Source organism: Hyla sarda, chromosome 3, assembly GCF_029499605.1.
Source record: "Hyla sarda isolate aHylSar1 chromosome 3, aHylSar1.hap1, whole genome shotgun sequence".
In the NCBI taxonomy this organism is placed as follows: domain Eukaryota; kingdom Metazoa; phylum Chordata; class Amphibia; order Anura; family Hylidae; genus Hyla; species Hyla sarda.
Window position 1 is genome coordinate 116,379,070 of NC_079191.1, and position 16,567 is coordinate 116,395,636.

At 42.9% G+C, this 16,567-nt stretch overlaps 1 protein-coding gene across 3 annotated transcripts in view; it reads left to right on the forward strand.

Annotated features, from left to right (window-relative positions):
* SERPINE2 (serpin family E member 2) overlaps positions 1 to 16,567 on the forward strand; it is a 125,977-nt gene that overhangs the window by 40,391 nt on the left and 69,019 nt on the right. The window lies entirely within an intron of this gene.

Consider the following 16,567-nt stretch of genomic DNA (forward strand, 5'->3'; position numbering starts at 1 on the left):
ACCCGTGCAAAGGAAAAGTTGCCCATAGCAACCAATCAGCTCGCTTCTTTCATTTTGCAGAGGCCTTGTAAAAATTAAACTGAGCTGATTGGTTGCTATGGGCAACTTTTCCTCTGGGCAGGTTTTTGAATAATCTTCCTCTGTGAGTCGCCTGAGGCTCCTGGCTTTTGGCTAAAAATACTGACCAAAATACCAAATTTGAGCCAGCCTGGTATAATTCAATGGCTAGTCCTGGCCTGACCAAGGGTCTGGTCAACCAAACGTATAACTTTCAGGCAGAGACTTGATGATGAGGGACAATGATTTGAAAAAAAAAAAAAAAAAAGTTCATCTACATAAACTTGTATGAAAAAATCAGTCCTAGGTGTTGTCTACCGGTATTACTATATTCCGCAGTCCACTTCAAAGGATGACCAGGTCTGAGGGGGACCATAAAGTGTGGTTCTCCGAAAGACTTTGTCCCTTATAACAAAATTTCATAAGGATAATGCTAAAAACACTCTATAAAGTGTTTATTTTTTTAGTTTTTTGTTCCAAACTGCTTGAGGAATGAATGAATGAATGAATATGATATTGAATACTAGATTGAACTGTTTAACCCCTTAATTACAATGGACGTAAATGTACGTCATGGTGCCATGGTACTTAATGCACTATGACATACATTTACGCTCCACCATGACCGTGAGCACCAAACTGGTGTTCTCGTCATGCGTGGCAGGTCCTGGCTGCTATCTGGTGCCCTCACCTACCTCCGTCCGTCTCCAGGTGTCTTCTGGTCCGTCCGTCTCCAGATGTCAGCCCAGAGCAGAAGATCACCGATAATATGGATCAGTGCTATGCCCTATGCATAGCACTGAACAGTATTAGCAATTAAATGATTGCTATAAATAGTCCCCTATGGGGACTATTAAAGTGGAAAGAAAAAAGTTTAAAAATGTAAAAAAATGTGAAAAACCCCCATCTCCAAAAAAAAAACGTAAATCATCCATTTTACCAAAAAAAAAAATCTGCCGCAAGCCCCGTTGAAGTCAGTAGGGACTGTGGCGTAAATTCTGCAGCGGAAAATCTGCTTCGGACAGCCGAGAAGAGCCTGCCCACTTTCAAATATGCAGTGGAAAACCTGCAAAAACAAAAAGCGTGTGAACGCACCCTCATACCGCCCCATATGCGGAAAAATGAGAAAGTTATAGGTGGTCAAAATAGGGCAATTTCAAACATACTAATTTTGTTAAAATAGTTAGATTTTTTTTTTTCTTTCAGCAGCACAATTATAGAAATAGAATAAAGAGAACATGTCAAAGGGTACACTGTGAAAACAAAACCTTGCTAAATTGCGGTTTTCTTTTCAATTTTCCCACATAAAATAATAATTTTGGGTTGCGCCGTACATTTTATGGTAAAGTAAGTGATTTCATTACAAAGTAAAATTGGTGACACAAAAAACAAGCCCTCATATGGGTCTGTGGATGGAAATAGAAGTTATGATTTTTAGAAGGCGAGGAGGAAAAAATGAAAATGCTAAAATAATATTAAGGCCAAAATGGTCCTGGTCCTTAAGAGGTTAATAAAGCAATGAACTTGTTCCAGACTTGTGCTAAAAGTACTGATGATTTTGACAAAATTAATTCACATGTGGAAATTTTGTTGCTGAATTTCTGCATCTGTTCCATTCATCTTAATGGGACAGGTGGGGATTGTTCCATTTGCTAGTCATGGATAAAAACACCATTCACATGGATTTTTTAGAAACACGGGGAGATTCTCAAAAATTGCTCTGTGTACGTTGTGCTAAACGATTGCGTATTCAAATTTTTTTTCTCATACTTTCAATTGGCACTTGTCTCCCTGAAAATATTTTTTATTTTATTTTTTTGTGCCAAAATGCTTAATTCTTGAGGCCAAACTGCCAGGTTTTGCGCCACTTTTTAAAACCTGTTGGAAAATAGGATTTGGCCACTGCAAAAAAAAAAACAAAAAAACAGCAATTTAGATTTACCTCACACAGGTCAAGTAATCGTGGATTGTGAGGGAGAAATATGTCTGAACTAGAGATGAGCAAAGTTACAGTGATTCGATTCGTCACGAACCTAGCGGCTTGACTTTGCTTACTTTAGCCTGCATGAATGAGTTCAGCTTTCAGGTGCTCCGGTGGGCTGGAGACTCTCCTAGGACTGTATCCACCTTTTCGCGCCCACCACTCATCTCTAGACTGAACCCACATGAATTGAGCTGTCTCTAACTGTCAATATGATGGGTAGATTTGAAAAACTAATTAGAGAACAGTTTAAGAAAGGCACCAATGAAGAACTATTGTCCTCCAAAGAAACTGCTCAAGGTGATGTAAGAAGTAAGTCCTCCAAGAAGCATGCCAAGAAGAGCAGACATCTTGAAGAATCTTCTGAAATTGGCTCTTGAGATGGTTCAGAGGACAGTGATCTTGTCCCATAAGGCTGGGTTAAGACTATGGAATTTGCAGGCGGAAATTCCGCTTGCTAAAATGTACTGTATAGTGAATGGTTTTCCGTTCACAAATTCACACTTTGGAATTTGTGAACGGAAAATCCGCTTGGAAATTTCAGCCTGAAGAATGGGGTTGCTCTTTCTTCAGGCGGAAATCCGCGCGGAACACATTGCTGTCTATTGGAGACTGCAGTGTCCGCACGGTCCTTGCACCGACTGATTCAGTCATAATTTTCTGCCCGGAGATTCCGTAGTCTGAACCTAGCCGAATAGTAAGATATCCCTTAAAGGGGTACTCCGCCCCTAGACATCTTATCCCCTATCCAAAGGATAGGGGATAAGATGTCAGATTGCCGGGGTCCCGCTGTTGGGGACCCCCTGGATCTACCATGCAGCACTAACCTGTAGCGGCTTCCGGAACCGCTGGTGGTCCTCAGGCTGAGTCCATCGCAACCACCGGGACGGAAGATCGTGATGTCACGGCTCAGCCCCATGTGACATCACACCCCGACCCTTACTGCAAGCCTATGGGAGGGGGCCTGACAGCTGTCAACTCCCAGCATGCCTGTCTGTCTGGGCATGCTGAGTTGTATTTTTGCAACATCTGGAGGTCCACAATCTGGAGAGCACTGTGTAGTGGTCTGTAAACTGTGGCCCTCCAGATGCTGCAAAACTACAACTCACAGCATGCCCAGACTGTCCAGCCATGCTGGGAGTTGTAGTTCTGCTCCATCTGGAAGACCACAGTTTACTGAACACTATACAGCTGCCTGGGCATGCTGGGAGTTGTAGTTTTGTAACATCGGAAAGGCCACAGGCCATCGCTGCTGATCGCTCCCACCGCTTCTCGCCCTCCTGTACTGGAGGGCGGGCAGAGCGGGGCAACTAACCTTTCAACCCCCTCCAACACCTTGCGACCGACCAAAGGCAGGGGATAGGAGGTCTCAGACAGCACTGATCATACTTATATCCTTTACTTTCCAGGCAATTGGGTCACCAGAGACTTGATCAGCCCTGAATAACCATGATTTGCCGATCAGAAATGAACGGCAAATCAAGGCGATCAGTTATTTTGGGGGGGGCAGCAGGCATCCCGTTCCGAGCACCGCCTTGGGAGTAGCGGTGACTGCAAATCCCCAACGGGTAAAAAAAAAAAAAAAAAAAAACGTTTAACATTTATTCCAAAATGATTTAAAGTGAAAAAAAGAAAAACCTTTTTTACACAATCTGAAAGAGGGTGTGAAATTCTCACCATTTTTTTATGTAATCTGGTCTCACAGGCTTTGATAATATCATGTAAAGCAGACAATATAAAAGGACAATCCCTGGGTTGCCAAGTAGTATAACATGTACCAAAAATAGTCTGGTCTGTTGTGCTATAATAAACGCAGGGACTGGGCTTTCCAGTAGCATTTTGGCCTGATTCCATTACAATAATAGGATTTTTGCAGAGATCTTTTCTTCATTAAAATCCTGCAAAATAACGGACCTCTAACAGAAACCTGAAAGTCAATGGGTCCTGTAAGGATTAATTTGTGTCAGTGGTGACAGTCTGTCCAGCACTATTATCAGCATCTGTAACAGAGCTCCTGAACACTGGTGTGAACATAGCCGTAGTCATGTACTACAAGGGTAATTTATTCTAGGCATATGAAATATAGAATTGTCATCAAATCCCATTGTGTTCAACACAACCTAAAGACAATCAAATATGTATTAAAGCAATTCCTCCATCCCTGTTGTGGGGGCAATGTTCAACATGCCTAAGCCTTTATACAACTAGGTGATGTGCATTGTCAGAATTATCTGTAGCTTGCTTAAAGGGGTACTCCGATGGAAAACAAATGTATTCAAATCAACCAGTTCCAGAAAGTTAAACAGACTTCTAAATTTCTTCTATTTAAAAATGGATGCTCTAGAAAGGTTCTTTTCAGTCTGGCCACAATGCTCTCTGCTATTCACCAAAAGATCACGCAGTGATCCACTAGTTCCCTAATTTCCCATATATTCAAATGTATAACTTTATTAATTCATATTGGTTCACACACAAAATAAAGGATTAAAAAGTCAGTGTCTCTCTTTCCATATATTTTATTATTCAATGAGTACTACTGTAACTCAATTATTAAGGTACTGTATGCTCCTGCAGTGTGCCATACAGGTAGGAAAGGACACCGCTGTGTTTAAAATCAGTTTGCAGCCCCCCTAGACATGTTTCGCTGCTCACACGGCTTTGTCAAGAGGTAATAGGGCTATATTGCCCTAGGGGGGCTGCAAACTGATTTTAAACACAGCAGTGTCCTTTCCTACCTGTATGGCACACTGCATGAGCATACAGTACCTTAATAATTGAGTTACAGTAGTACTCATTGAATAATACAATATATGGAAAGAGACACCCTGACTTTTTAATCCTTTGTGTGTAAACCAATATGAATTAATAAAGTTATACCTTTTAATATATGGGAAATTAGGGAACTAGTGGATCACTGCGGTGATCTTTTGGTGAATTGCTTGGATCAAGCCTCCATATATTGGTCTCTTGTGGATCATCAATGCTCTCTGCTGACACCTCTTGTCAGTTTCAGGAACTATCCAGAGTAGGAGCTAATCCCCATAGAAAACCTCTCCTGCTCTGGACAGCTCCTGAAACGGACAGAGGTCACAGAGAGCACTGTGGTCAGACTGGAAAGAACCAAGGTCGCTCCATATAGCGATATATGGAGGGGGCGTGTTGGCCACTGCTTTTTGCGGGGGTTGTGACCCGCTGTTCCTGGTGAGAGCTGGGGCCCCGTTAGGAGATTGCGGTGGTTCCAACTGCTAGGACACCCGTAATCTAAAACTTACATTTTCAACATGATCTATCTCCTTTAGGGTTCGTTCACACGTACATATTTTTGCAGCAGATCTTCTACAGATTTCATGCTGTAGATTTTCCTGCTCATTCACTTCAATGGGCAGCAAAATCTGCTTATGCAGATCTGCAGCAGAAAATACGCACGTGTGAACGCACCCTTAAAGTTTCATATTCTTGGGGTACATTGGGGGAGATTTTATCAAAACCTGTGGAGAGGCAAAGATGACCAGTTGCCCATAGCAACCAATCGGTTCGCTTCTTTTTCCACAGGCCTTGTTAACAATGAAAGAAGCTATCTGGTTGCTATGGGCAACTTTGCCTCTCCAGGTTTTGATAAATCTCCCCTATTATTCCTTAATTTTCAAGAACAGGTTTTGCTCCGTTTTTAAAAAGTAGGAAGGACTGTCGAAGTAGGTGGTTAAAGCCCCTGGGCAATTGTTCTTTTGCCCTCCTTATAAGTTATCCATATATTCTATTTTAGGCTCAGATTTTTTTTTTTTTAGATCTTTTATTTTAATTTTTTTTTATAATTGTGTGTATGTGTAGATATATAATATAATATATTATTATTTATAAATATTAAACATAAAACAAAAACTGCATTTGAAATAGTGGCCTAAACTATCTAGGGATATTATTTGTCTTACAATCTTAAAAAAAAAAAAAAAAAAAAAAAAAATAAAAAAAATACACACATTTTAACAAATAGCCTGGAGTGAATCTAAGAGAAAATTATATAGCAATAACTATTTCTTTTATTCAGTTCTGTTTGCCACAAAAATGGTAATTGTGAGTTTAACCGAACGTGATAGTAACCCAATGCTCCACGTGTTTTTCTTTATTTTCCCTGTTTAAGAACCCAAACCTAAAGAGCCACATTCATTGAAACCCTCCAAGGTGCTTAGATTCTTAAATATATATATATGGGGGAGGAGTAAATTTATCAAAACCTGTGCAAAGGAATAGTGGAGCAGTTTCCCATAGCAGATCTGCTCTTTATTTTTTTTTTTTTTTTTTTTTTTTTTTTTTCAAAAGGCCTCTAAAAAAAATGAGACCATTTGATTGGTTGCTATGGGCACCACTCTTCCTCTACACAAGTTTTGATAGCAGCAGTAGTTTTTTGGAAGAGTTTTATAAATAACATATTAGAAATACAGCATTGCATACATCACATACAAAAGTCCAGAAAGTGAAGATGGGACTGGAACTCCTGTGCTCACTTCTGTCCTATATGACTGCAGCATAAAATAAGGGATAAGGCCTTTACAGAGCAGCCTTCAGTGATTGGATTGAGAGAACAGCACAGTAGACTCAGGGAGGAAGGGAATGCATGGTGAGTGAGGGTGGACTCAGTGCTTGCCTAGGACATGACTCTTCCGGAGAAGTGGATGTCAGAACATGTGAGTAGCAGAACTGAGGGAAATACAGAAGCTAGATACATAAAAAAAGACATGTAAAGCTTCTGTATGACCATACCATAAGGAATATATGGAAGCATTTTTTTTCTGTAATGACAGGTACATTTTCATCATGAATTTTCTTTTTCCTGGAGAACACTAGAAGAGAATTACTGTAGCCACTAGAAAAGTACAGCAGCATTTTGACAATGTCACAAAGTAGTTCACTCCATGCAGACAAGAGGGTTGATGCCACCAATGCAACAGCTTTTTGTACGATTGCATTTAGTTTAGTAGCTGTAACCAAAAAGCTGCTTTGTCATTTTTCACATGACATTGTAATATGTGCGGGAGGATTTAACACCTTGGGAGGAATTTACTACAGTTTTTGGCACTCGGACAACCACACACATGGCTTTTCCAATTTGTATGAAATGCTGGTCTTGCTGTATGCGCCCCGTATGTGTGTTACATGCAACCAACTGGGAGGCATTTTTGCAGACTTTAACTTTTTGGCCTTTTAAAAAGCAGAACAGAAGTTTTACCAGATAGAAATTGCATGCCATTTAATGTGTGAAACTAGAAGAACTGAAAAAGCTTTTCCAGTCTTAAGTGCAAAGAGAGTTATCCAGGTCCTAGGAAACTATTGTGTATATGAGCTCCAAGTCAACTATTTACCTATTCCTCAAGGGGTGGCCCTACTTCTTGGTAGAAGAAGCTTTGGAGTGGCACCGGTGGTGGTGTAGCACAAATGTTCCAATGTGTGACATTTCCCATTTCTAAAATTTGTACTTCAAGAGCAGCACTCTTTGTGCCCATTTGATAACATTTTCACCAGTTCCCCCCCCCCCTCCCTCTTCAGGCTCTATATCTAATTTCCAGTTGCTCTTAAGACTACCTGCTATAAGGACTCTCATACAGTGCACACATATAGAAGAGTGGACCCTGCACCCCTTAAAAAGTTGTTTGTTAGATTGAAAAAACATTCCATCAAGTTCAACCCAAAGCCCTCCCGTGTTAATCCAGAGGAAGGCAAAAAACACCTCATGAGGCTGATGCTAATTGCCCCATGACAGAGGAAAAGTGTCTTCCCGACTCAGATATGGCAATCGGAAGTCTCTCAATCCACTTTCTATCCACATAAATCTAGAATCCATAACCTGTAATATCATATTTTTTCAGAAAAAACATCCATGCCCCCATTGAACTTGTTTTAAGTCTGACATCACAATATCATGTGGAAGTGTTCCATAGTATCATTGCCCTTACAGTAAAGAATCCCCCGTCTGTGATGTTGAAACCTTCTTTACTCTAAACTTAGTGGATGCCCCCTTGTCATGGTTACTGGCCTTTAGGGATGTAAGAAAAAATGATTTGCGCGATTATCACGATTTTTCATTTGGTGATACTGAATCGATTCAAAATATTTTTGAATCAATCCTTTTAGGGATGTGGAATTTGTATCTCCTGATGCCTGGAACAGCATGTCCCGGGTGTCAGGAGAAACAAATTCCACATTTGTGGAGCCGGGCAGCTGAATTTTTCCGGCTAGTGCAAGCAGGGCCGGATCTGACGCGGCGGCGCTCACTCGTGGCCGCTCCATACTCTGTGGCCCCTGGCTGATTTCAGTAGCCGGGGGCTGCTGATGCATCATCAATGCTAATATCCAGCATGCGGCGCTCAGAGGGGTGTATGGAGCAGGCTCCGGACTCCTGCCTGCTCCATACTCTGCAGCCCCTGGCTGTTCTCAGTAGCCGGGGCTGCCGTTAATAGCCAGCATGCAGCGATCACCGTGGCTGGCTATTAACCCTTTAGATCGCCGCTGTCAAAGCTGACAGCGGCGTCTAAAGGGATCTGTGAATGCTCCCTGGTGGGATAGTGGGGTGGTTTGCCTCCCCCGCAGCGCGATGGCGGGTGGGGTATCCACTGTGGAAGTAGCTGTCATTGATAGAGCCTGGCTTGACTTGACAAATTCACCTACCCGGCGCCCGGAACTGCTTGTCCCGGTCGTCGGGCGATAGGAATTCCACAACCCTGCAGATCAATGGAGTTCAATAGAACTCTATTCATCTGTCTGAGGAATCTAATGATTCCTCCTAAAAGTCTAATAAAGTGTATAAAAAAAAAAAAAAGAAAAATTACAAAAATATAAAGTTTTAATAAAAGTGTAAAATACATTGTTTTTGAGACAGAATCTGGATATATCACGATGTATCGTCACCTAGACGGTTTCGCGATATATTGAATCGCCGCATTGGTATTGCGATTCGAATCGTATCGCCAAATTCTAGGCGATTCACACCCCCTACTGGCCTAGGTTTAAAAAGATCACTAGAAAGATCTTGGTACTGTCCATTCATATAATTGTATAGATCTCTGTAGTGCAGCAATGAGGACATTATAGAGCAGTGTAAATTAAACCCTTTAAAGGAGTTCTCTAAGCTAAAACTTTTAACCCCTGCTGTGCCCGGTCTGTAAAACTATACATAATAACCTTTCACTTACCTGCCTACGATCCCCCGTTGTTCCGATATCGCCGTCCTGGTCTCTTCCACTTCCTGCGGGTCGGTGACTTCACTCTGCGCTCAGCCTATCAAGCGGCCGCAGCAATGTCCCGTCGCAGCCGCTGATAGGCTGAGCACAGAGTGAAGTCACGGGGGATCGTAGGCAGGTAAGTGAAAGTTTATTATGTATAGTTTTACAGCCCGGGCACAGCGGGGGTTAAAAGTTTTTTAGCTTGGAGAACTCCTTTAAGGACCCAGACCATTTTCACCTTAAGGACTCAAGCATTTTTTTTGCACATCTGACCACTGCCACTGAAAGCATTATTAACTCTGGGATTCTTTTACTTTTCATTCTTATTCAGAGATTTTTTTTTTTTTGTGACATATTCTACTTTGATAGTGGTAAAGTTTTGTCGATACCTGTGTCATTTCTTGTTGAAAAATTCAAAAAATGTATTAAAAATTTTAAAATGTATCATTTTTTTCTTTTTTACTTTGAAACTCTCTGCTTAAATTGAAAATGGACATCCCAAATAAATGATATACTGATTCACATATACAATAGGTCTACTTTGTTGACATCATAAAGTTGACGTGTCTTTACTTTTGGAAGACATCAGAGGGCTTCAAAGTTCAGCAGCAATTTTACAATTTTTCTCAATTTTCAAAATCGGAATTTTTTTAGGGACCAGTTCGGTTTTGAAGTGGATTTGAAGGGCCTTCTTATTAGAAATATATCCTATAAATTATCCCATTTTAAAAACTGCACCCCTCGAAGTATTCAAAATGACATTCAGAAAGTGTGTTAACCCTTTAGGTGTTTCACAGGAATAGCAGCAAAGTGAAGGAGTTTTTGAATTTTTAAAAGGGGTAAAAGGATAGAAATCACCCTAAAATGTGTAACCCAATTTCTCTCGAGTAAGGAAATGCCTAATATGTGTATGTCAAGTGCTCTGTGGGTGCACTAGAGGGCTCAGAAGGGAAGGAGCGACAATGGCATTTTGGAGAGTGAGTTTTTCTGAAATGGTTTTTGGGGGGCATGTTACATTTAGGAAGCCCCTATGGTGCCAGAACAGCAAAGAAAAACCCTCACATGGCATACTATTTTGGAAACTACACCCCTTAAGGAATATAACAAGGGGTCCAGTGAGCCTTAACACCCCACAAGTGTTTGACGACTTTTCGTTAGTTGGATGTGTAAATGAATAATTTTTTCACTGAAATGCTAGTTTTTCCCCAAATTTTACATTTTTACAAGGGGTAATAGGAGAACTGTCCTCCAAAATTTGTAACCCCATCTCTTCTGAGTAAGGAAATACCCCATATGTGGATGTAAAGTGCTCTGCGGGCAAACTACAATGCTCAGAAGAGGAGCACCATTGAGCTTTGGGAGAGAGAATTTGGTTGGAATAGAAGTCGGGGGGGCCATGTGCCTTTACAAAGCCCCCCGTGATGCCAGAACAGTGGATCCCCCCACATGTGTGACTCCATATTGGAAACTACACCCCTCACAGAATTTAAAAAGTGGTGCAGTGAGCATTTACACCCCACTGGCGTTTGACAGATCTTTGGAACAGTGGGCTGTGCAAATGAAAAACTACATTTTTCATTTTCACAGGCCACTGTTCCAAAAATGTTTCAGACACCTGTGGGGCGAAGATTGCTCGCTGCACCCCTTATTACATTACATGAGGGGTGTAGTTTCCAAAATGAGATCACTTGGGGGGGGGGGGGGGGAGGTCCACTGTTCTGGCACCACATGGGCTTTGTAAACACACATGACCTTCAATTTCGGAAACATTGGGGGGAGATGGGTTTTTCCCGTCTAAATTTGTCGCACAGAAAGTCGCAGTCTAAATATGTGCGACTTTTGCTTATTAGAACGTGATGCATTCTAGTCTATTTTAGACGGGGTAAAAGGAGAAAAAGTACCCACCCCCCACCCCACCCCAAAAAAAAAAAAAAAAAAAATTTCTAACACAATTTCTCTCGAGTACGGCTGTGGCGGAAAAATTGCCAGAGCTCAGACTTGCAGCGGGAAACTCGCTATCAACCCCCGCCCGTGTGAATGTACCCTGTTGCAAACCTCCAGCTGTTGCAGAAGTACAACTCTCAGCATGCCCTTTGACTGTCCGTGCATGCTGGGAGTTGCAGTTATGCAACAGCTGGAGGCACACAAGTTACAAAACAGTTTGTTAGTGTTTCGCAACCAGTGTGCCTACAGCTGTTGCAAAACAATTCCCAGCATGTACAGTCTCAGTGCATGTTAGGAGTTGTAGTTTGCAACAGCTGGAGGCACACTACTACATCGCCCAGCATGCCCTTTGGCTGTTTGTGCAAGCTGGTTGTTGCAGTTATGCAACAACTGGAGGCACACTTTTTCATAGAAGAAAAGTGCCTCCAGCTGTTGCATAACTAAAAGCCCCAGCATGCACAAACAGCCAAAGGGCATGCTGGGAGTTGTAGTTTTGCCACCAGCTATTGGAAAACTACAACTTTCAGCATGCCCTTTGGCTGTGCATGCTGGGAATTGTTGCTTAGCAACAGCAGGAGGCGAACAGCTCGCCTCCTGCTGTATCCTGCCACCACCACTGAGGACGCTGCTGCTGCTGCCGCCGCCGTCTGTGGACCTCCGCCGACTCCAGGGACCCTCCACTTCGATGCCAGGGACCCCCACCTGCCCTGATGGACAGGTAAGGGACACCTGACTTGCCCAATCACCTCCCAGCAGGCTTGGTGATTGATTGGTCGTCCGGACACATGCCACCTCATTCCTGCTGGTAAAGGGTGATAGGTGGCTTCTCAGATGCCACCTATGACCCCTTGTACCTCTTTGTACCAGGGTGTACCTGTGTGCCCTGGGTTAAATGCAATGCTGGGGTGAGAGGGCACAGAACTAGTAGTTAGCAGCTGTATCTTTCTGTACTTTAACTCAACCATTTTCCCTACCTTCTGTGGTGTCCCTGTATAGGATAATATGGCCCCATACTTACCTTTTGCCCTTTCAGGCAGAGTCCCTGCATGTCCCCAGGGTCCCCCTTATAGTATCACCATAATGTATATATGTTTGCATTATAAAAGGGTATGGTTTCTTTAATGTTTGTACCACATGATTTAACAATCATGTGGTACAAACATTAAAGAAACCATACCCTTTTATAATGCAAACATATATACATGATGGTGATACTATAAGGCACTAGTAGATACTATAAGAAGGCACTAGTGACCAGATGACCCCCCCCCCCCCCCAAGTGACCTATGGGCTCCTTGCACATCCCCCTATATAACCAGGGGAGGGGCTGCAATTTCTATTTCCTGCTTGGGTCCAGTGCAGTCAAGTTGTTCCAGTGTCTGTGTCCAGAGCATTGGAGGACTCAAGCCTAAAGTCCCGCAGCCACAAGTCTGTCATCAGTAAGTCAAGTCATCTTATTGTCAGTCACCATCTCTGTCAAATCAATCTGTAGTCACCCTGGCCTGCACTAAAGTCAGTCTAACTACTGCAAGTCCCAGCAAGCCTACTGCAAGTCCCCGACACCACACTTCCCTAGACCTTTGTGGGCAGCATGAACCTGATTAATCTCAAGATGAATTTTAGCAGTTTTAAGAGTGAATGATACAGATTGTGTTAAAAGGAACCTGAAAAGTTTGTTAAAAAGTTAATGGCCATTTAAAACTAAATCTGTAGCCTATTCTATATAAAGGCCCAGGTTTATCAATCTGCCTTAAACTAAAACTGTCTGGTTTTGCCCACAACCAATCACAGCTCAGCTTTTATTTCTTTAGAACTTGTTAAAGGGGTTATCCAGAAATAGAAAAAGTGAAAACATTTTTTTCAAAAACTGCTCCGTGTCTGTCCCCAGGTTGGGTGTTGTTCTGCAGCTCTGTTCCATTGAAGTGAATGGAGCAAAGTTGGAATACCACACACAACCTGGGGACAGAAGTGGAGTTTTTTTTTAATTTATTTAATAAACAAACTTTCTATATTTTTTTTCCTGGATATCCCCTTTAGGGCTCGTTCACACAGGCGGATCCACAGCGTATTTTATGCTACATATTCGACGACAATGGATCCCTACAGTGTGTCTCAGATGTGCCTGCTAGGAGCGGCAATCCGCCGCTACGAGCAAACGCACTTCTGCAATGTGTGAGTCCCCGCGTGCATGCACAGTGTACTCGCACATGTGGTGTCCCGGCACCGGATTGCATCCATTGCCTTGTGGTGAGGTCCCCAAAGTAAGAGTCCCTAGGTTTAGGTGGGGTCCTCATCCTTGGCTAGCCCCTTGTCACCCCTTTAGTAATTCAAATTATTAAAATTTAATGTATATATTTATATAGTAAGTGTACTTACCTAGTTAGCGTCACAGGACCTGCGGGTCACGTGATGCGTTCCAAAGACTCTATGGTTTGTAGTTCAAGGACCTTTGGAGGAAGTCAGGTGTTTACCCATCAGGCTATGTAACAGTGAGTGACAGCTGACTTGGACCAATCCAAAACGGCCCTGCCCCTGCCCATATAAGGGAGCGGCGGCCATTACTCTCTCTCTTTCCTCGTGGGCTGTTGACAGGGAAGGATCTGCGCTCCTGTCAACAGTGAGTTAGGCCCGAGCCTTGCGGCGACAGCTGATCTTTACAAAACTGTGAGTGTAATCAATCCCTAAGCACTCTGCAAGATCACCGTACCGTATCTAACCCCTAAATCCGGCCGGATCTTCGCAAATTACCCTAAATTCAGAGACTTATATCAAAAGTCAAGGTCCGCAACAACTGTCCGTTACTGAAGTGTACGGAGACTGTATTAATGAGACTGTTACTGTAGATTGGATGTACCCCAAGTCTTTAAGTAAAGTTTATCCAAGTTAAAGTTCAACTACCTTGTGGACCAGGGGCGGACACAGACAACAGAGGGCCCCTGTGCAAAGAATGTGCCTGGGCCCCCCCCCCCCCCAAAAAAAAGTAATATGCCATAAAATTGCACTGCAACTCACATTAATCTGCATTAGATAGGCAGCAGTTCCCCCACATTAGGTAGCATAGATTCCCCACATTAGGTAGCATTGCATAGTTTCCCCACATTAGGTAGCATTGCATAGTTTCCCCACATTAGGTAACATAGCATAATTTCCCCACATTAGGTAGCGTAGCATATATTCCCCACATTAGGTAGCACAGCATATATTCCCCACATTAGGTAGCGTAGCATAGATTCCCTACATTAGGTAGCGTAGCCCCACATTAGGTAGCGTAGCATAGCATATATTCCCCACATTAGGTAGCATGGCATAGATTCCCCACATTAGGTAGCGTAGCATATATTCCCCACATTAGGTAGTGTAGCAAAGATTCCCCACATTAGGTAGCATAGCATATATTCCCCACATTAGGTAGCATAGATTCCCCACATTAGGTAGCATAGCATATATTCCCCACATTAGGTAGCATAGATTCCCCACATTAGGTAGCATAGCATATATTCCCCACATTAGGTAGCATAGATTCCCCACATAAGGTAGCGTAGCATAACCCCAACAAACAAACACACACACACACACACTCTCACTCACCCACCCACTCTTACCTGGCCTGCACTACTTACATTTGGCCATGGGGACTTCCTGGCAGAGGTGCGCGCTATAAGTGACATCATCGCACGCTCTGCGCTGGACGTCAGCGTCCAGGTGCTTGCGATGACGTCACTCACTGCACGCACCTCAGCCAGGAAGTCCCCATGGGCAGATGTAAGTAGCAGTTTAGTGACTGGGCAAGACTGGTTTCCCTGTCATATGTGCACTGGCAGGGCTGCCATCAGAAATTTCGGGGCCCCTTACACAACTCAAGGCCTGAGACCCCCACCGATCACCTCGGTTGAAGTGGTTCTCCAGCTGTTGGAAAGCTAAAACTCCCATCATGTCTGGAGAGCATCAGGCAATGGGAGTTGTAGTTTTGTAACAGCTGAAGAGACACAGATTGGACACAGTTTTACCCATCATCACTGCAGAACTTACAAGTGACTACAGCTCTGATGGGACAGTCATAAGAACACACAATGATGTCAGTGACCTGAGTGACGTCTTCTTTTCTTCTTCATCTCGTCCAGAGACCAGGTCTTCCCCCAGCTCCATCTTCTCTGCAGAGTCTGACATGCAGACATCATTGGCTCCTCACTGTCAGCAGATCCTCATCCTCTGCATGAAGACAATAATCATTATAACCTTGCCAGAAAGTGTAACCTAAATAAAATACTGCCCCACACTGTACCCTGAATATAATACTGCTATACACTGTACCCACTAAATATAATCCTGCCACACACTGTACCCTGAATATAATCCTGCCACACACTGTACCATGAATAGCATACTGCCATACACTGTACCCACTAAATATAATACTGCTATTCACTGTACCCACTAAATATAATACTGCCCCACACAGTACCCTAAATAAAATACTGTCACACACTGTACCCTAAATAAAATACTGCCCCACACTGTACCCTAAATATAATATTGCCAGACACTGTAACCTGAATACAATACTGCTGTACACTGTACCCACTAAATATAATACTGCTATACACTGTATCCACTAAATATAATCCTGCTACACACTGTAACCTGAATATAATACTGCCACACACTGTACTCCGAATATAATACTGCCACACATTGTACCCACTAAATATAATATTGCCACACACTGTACCCTGAATATAATACTGCTATACACTGTACCCTGAATATAATAATACTATACACTGTACCCTGAATATAATACTGCTACACACTGTGCCCACTAAATATAATCCTGCCACACACCGTACCCTGAATATAATAATGCTATACACTGTAACCTGAGTATAATACTGCTATACACTGTACCCACTAAATATAATCCTGCCACACACTGTACCCTGAATATAATACTGCTATACACTGTACCCACTAAATATAATCCTGCCACACACTATACCCACTAAATATAATACCTCTTATCCTCTGTGTCCTCATCATTCCTCATCACCCCCATAACCCCTGCCAAACCTCTCCTCAACACTACTATAACCACCCCCGCACCTCTCCTCATCATTACTATAACCCCCCCACACCTCTCCTCATCACTACTATAACCCCCCCAGGCACCTCTCATCACTACTATAACCCCCCCCACACCTCTCCTCATCACTACTATAACCCCCGCACCTCTCCTCATCACTACTATAACCCCCCCCACACACCTCTCCTCATCACTAGTATAACCCCCCCCCACACACCTCTCCTCATCACTACTATAACCCCCGCACCTCTCCTCATCACTATTATAACCCCCGCACCTCTCCTCATCACT